Genomic DNA, 5,103 nt, shown 5'->3' with positions numbered 1-5,103 from the left:
CAATCGTTGCAGCTACCTTTTTAAACGGCCCCAGAAAACTGTTATCTGAAAGGCCATAAGTATACAGAACTATTGTTGTAGTGTTGTTAAGATCGCATAGGCAAGCCTGCTTAATTTCATGTTAACAGACTGCTACATATCGTAAGCCAACATATAATACAATGCATGTAACAGATTATGCAGTTTAATTCAACCAAAAATGTTCTTAAAATTACAAAACAAAATGAAACTAGCATTCAAAGTACAAACAAAAGTGTGTTATCTAGGTATATGGGGTCATCTTCAGTCCAGAACCACCTTTTTGACCACTTGTTAACTTTTACAAATAATTAAAGCCTTGAATATGATTGACACTGTAACAGTGTTGTAAGAATTTAAAAGCTTAAGCGATTTAAAACCTTCAAAACACTCGAGACAAGTGACTTGACCCGTTTCACTTTTAGTTTTACTAGCCCCATTTGAACTGTTTGGAATAAAGCAGAACCCAGACCAAGCCACTTAAAATTTAATGAGTACAACTTGCCAAGTCTAGAAATTAGAGACTTGAACACAAGCAGGAGATCAAGCATGCTTAAAAACTTTCATGCTAAGCCAGTAGAAGTATACAGCAACCACAAGTACTGGGAGCGTCAAAGGCACCAAAAAACAATAATACCTGTCACAACACAAGAGCAGCATCATCAGAATCATGTTACAGATAATCATGAAACTGGAAGTAGTCAAATTGATAACCGAACTTGTTTGTTAACACATTTACCGTAATAAACATCTGAAAGACATCCAAAATAAATGCACAATATAAGATATAAGATAGAGACAAAATTTCAGGTAATTACTTTTTCTATCGATAATCGTCCAGTATAATAGAGATACATCTGAACATTGTGTTTCAATACTTTCCGCCAAACCCAGTTATTGTTCGTTTTTATAAGTAAAGCATCTATTAAGTGCATGACTTACTATCATTTAGAATACAAACTCAAATTAAAACCAACTTTAATTTATACTCCCATAAACTGCTCAAACATCATTTAATGTAAATCAATACAAAGAACTCATCTAAACTAAACCAAAGCATAATGAACTATTTGCAATTAGACAAGACAAGCAACGAGTAATGCAAGTTAAAAAATCATACCTGTCATTTTGTATTGTAAATAAAACTACACTATCCGAGGGAGGTAGAAGTTTTGAAATTACTGCGGTATAAAGAAAACCGCCAAAAAAAGTGGAACCAAATAAAATGAAGAAACCTCCCCAAAAAACTCTTTCATTCACATTCATTAATCGTGAAATCAACGTCATATCTTCAAACAATCTTCTCTAAATGAATGAGACTACATACGCAATTTTTTGTACCAAATACCAACAACCAACCTCCTGACATGAAACACCAGGAAACATCGAAAATGATTCAATATGTTAACAATATAAAGATTAGATATAGGTAATGTGTCACAAAAACAGCCAATATAGCAGCAAAACTACTAACGTGCAACATCTGAACTACCATAAACAACATCTAAACATTTATTAATGGCAACAAACTATTATAAGAACAGCATTAAACGGTTTAAAACAGCTGAAAGATATTAAACGAAAACAGTAAACATCAAAATAGCAACGAAACAATTCATTACGTACGATCAACGAGTTTCATCCTATACTAAACCAATTTTACAATCACAAATTACATAACTAGTACAACAATTTAGGAATCTAATAACGAGTTTCATTTTAAACAAGTTTTTATCTATCCAATCCCTTTCCTTTCTATCAAAAACAGTAGAAATGGGCTTGAAGTAAAAAACATATATTTCGAAATCAGGAACATAATTATATGATTTTACTGTGAAGTGAAGTAATCGTGTGCGTGTAGTAAAGAAAAAGAAAACATACACAAAATTAGGGTAACTGCAAGAAGAGGGGAGAACAAACAGATGTTTGATGTGGTGCCGTAGTCGAGTGAATCAACGAGGTTGGATCTGGTACTTGAGCTTCGTTTATATAATTGAAGAGATTTGATGGGCAGGTACTGTGGTGGTGGATTGTTAGCAGCGATGGAGGGTTGGGTTTAAAATGGATGAAGCAAGTGGAACTGTGGAAGGTAAATGGATGGTTTTATCCTCACGTGTCCATGAGAAAGATTTAACATAATTTTTTGACAGTCGTTAGTTTAACAAATTTGGTAACCTACGAAATTTGCACGTAAGAAAAAATTTTAGAAGAGAATAATTAATGTGATAAAAAAAAGGACTCTTCACGTAATTTTGTTTAGGTTAATTGTTTTTTTCGACAAAATTGCCCAATTAGTCCGTGTGTTATTCGAGTTTTGCCCATATAGTCACTCCCATTTTATTTATGCAATCCTAGTCACCGAATTTATTAATTTATCCCAAACTAGTCCCTAACACTAACTCCCAGTTAACATTCCATTAAGTTTCACCAGTGTGCGAATCACGTGATTAAATTGTACCCTTTCACTGAAATTAGCATCGTCTTGTTTCTCCAATTTTCCAGATAACGAGCTTTCCCTCACATTTGCAATCCTAATTCTTAACGAACATCGCAAATATCTGTTGATCCAGTTATTAAAATCAACACATTACAGGTTTAATCTCAATTCATATTAGTTCTTATACATCTATACTTATATCTTTCTTATTGATTTCAATTAAGTTCTAACTATTTCGTTAACAATTCGCAAATGGCAATGAAATCAAAATTGATTATTGTATTGTATAGATGTATGTTATCTAACGTGGATTCTGATATGTGGAGCGTTGAATTTTGTTAGTTAATCCGTTTTAGAAGATATCTTAAATTGAGATTTTTAGGGTTATGTATGAAGCTAATTCTGAGTTTAGAGAAGATATATATTGTACTATATAATCATCATCTTTACCAGTTTTTTTATTTTTTATTCTTTTGTATATAAGTTAAAGTTCTTAATTTGAAGATAACATGAACACTTGATTGCCCTAAGATGAATCTTGATACATAACAGGAAGTATGTAGGGTATCGAAAAACTTCACGTGATGGGCACATGTATGGTACTTAACGGACACTTAATGGTCGTTAGTATGAGAAATGAAATTGAAACTAAACAGTTAATTAAGTGGCTATTTATGCAGTAAATTAATGAGAGTGACTAAAACATCAAAAATGAGAAAACATATAGACTATTTGGGCAATTTTATCTTCTTCTTTTTTAATTTTAAGTTATAGTTATATGTGCTTCAATTTTGTTTCAATTTTATTTTTCAGAAAAAACGAAAAATTATAAAATAGAGATTGGAAGATCAAATTGATTACAAGCGATACGGAAACCGAAATACCGTCACATTTTTACGTATAATCCTCAACTGTCAGAATCTAAAAATTAGTAGAACATAAATCAGTTACCGGGAACAATTTAGTGGCCAAAGATTCATCCACATCCATCTCAGAAGAAAGGGACAAAAGCATAAGTCGCGGTGCATGACAATTGAAATGTCCCGTTCTTATTGATTAAAAACGTTCCATATTAATTGATTTCGTTGCGAGGTTTTGACCTCTATATGAGACGTTTTTTTCAAAGACTGCATTCATTTTTAAAACAAACCATAACCTTTATTTCATAAATAAAGGTTTAAAAAGCTTTACATAGATTATCAAATAATGATAATCTTAAATATCTTGTTTACACACGACCATTACATAATGGTTTACAATACAAATATGTTATATCGAAATCAGTTTCTTGAATGCAGTTTTTACACAATATCATACAAACATGGACTCCAAATCTTGTCCTTATTTTAGTATGCAACAGCGGAAGCTCTTAGTATTCACCTGAGAATAAACATGCTTTAAACGTCAACAAAAATGTTGGTGAGTTATAGGTTTAACCTATATATATCAAATCGTAACAATAGACCACAAGATTTCATATTTCAATACACATCCCATACATAGAGATAAAAATCATTCATATGGTGAACACCTGGTAACCGACATTAACAAGATGCATATATAAGAATATCTCCATCATTCCGGGACACCCTTCGGATATGATATAAATTTCGAAGTACTAAAGCATCCGGTACTTTGGATGGGGTTTGTTAGGCCCAATAGATCTATCTTTAGGATTCGCGTCAATTAGGGTGTCTGTTCCCTAATTCTTAGATTACCAGACTTAATAAAAAGGGGCATATTCGATTTCGATAATTCAACCATAGAATGTAGTTTCACGTACTTGTGTCTATTTTGTAAATCATTTATAAAACCTGCATGTATTCTCATCCCAAAAATATTAGATTTTAAAAGTGGGACTATAACTCACTTTCACAGATTTTTACTTCGTCGGGAAGTAAGACTTGGCCACTGGTTGATTCACGAACCTATAACAATATATACATATATATCAAAGTATGTTCAAAATATATTTACAATACTTTTAATACATTTTGATGTTTTAAGTTTATTAAGTCAGCTGTCCTCGTTAGTAACCTACAACTAATTGTCCACAGTTAGATGTACAGAAATAAATCGATAAATATTATCTTGAATCAATCCACGACCCAGTGTATACGTATCTCAGTATTGATCACAACTCAAACTATACATATTTTTTGGAATCAACCTCAACCCTGTATAGCTAACTCCAACATTCACATATAGAGCGTCTATGGTTGTTCCGCAATATATATATAGATGGGTCGACATTGTAGTGACCCGAACTTTTCCATGTTTATATATATTAATTGAGATTGATGTTTACATGATTAAATGTTTCCAACATGTTAAGCAATCAAACTTGTTAAGACTTGATTAATTGAAATAGGTTTCATATAGACAATTGACCACCCAAGTTGACCGGTGATTCACGAACGTTAAAACTTGTAAAAAAACTATATGATGACATATATATGGTTATATATATAGTTAACATGATATTATGATAAGTAAACATATCATTAATTATATTAACAATGAACTACATATGTAAAAACAAGACTACTAACTTAATGATTTTGAAACGAGACATATATGTAACGTTTATCGTTGTAACGACATTTAATGTATATATATCATATTAAGAGATATTCGTACATCATAAT

The 5,103-nt window shown here is 31.6% G+C and overlaps 1 long non-coding RNA gene across 1 annotated transcript; it reads right to left on the bottom strand.

Annotated features, from left to right (window-relative positions):
• Window positions 1-279: 279 nt before the first annotated feature.
• Window positions 280-2,087, bottom strand: LOC139876010 (uncharacterized). Its single transcript, XR_011767970.1, has 3 exons — window positions 1,900-2,087; window positions 1,139-1,380; window positions 280-655 (listed from the first exon to the last, which is right to left on the bottom strand). It is a non-coding gene; the product is annotated as an uncharacterized lncRNA (long non-coding RNA).
• Between the last annotated feature and the right edge of the window lie 3,016 nt (window positions 2,088-5,103).

The sequence above is a fragment of the Rutidosis leptorrhynchoides genome, chromosome 1, assembly GCF_046630445.1.
Source record: "Rutidosis leptorrhynchoides isolate AG116_Rl617_1_P2 chromosome 1, CSIRO_AGI_Rlap_v1, whole genome shotgun sequence".
Lineage (NCBI taxonomy): Eukaryota > Viridiplantae > Streptophyta > Magnoliopsida > Asterales > Asteraceae > Rutidosis > Rutidosis leptorrhynchoides.
The sequence above is the reverse complement of the archived record's forward strand: the minus strand, read 5'-3'. Positions and strand labels throughout refer to the sequence as shown.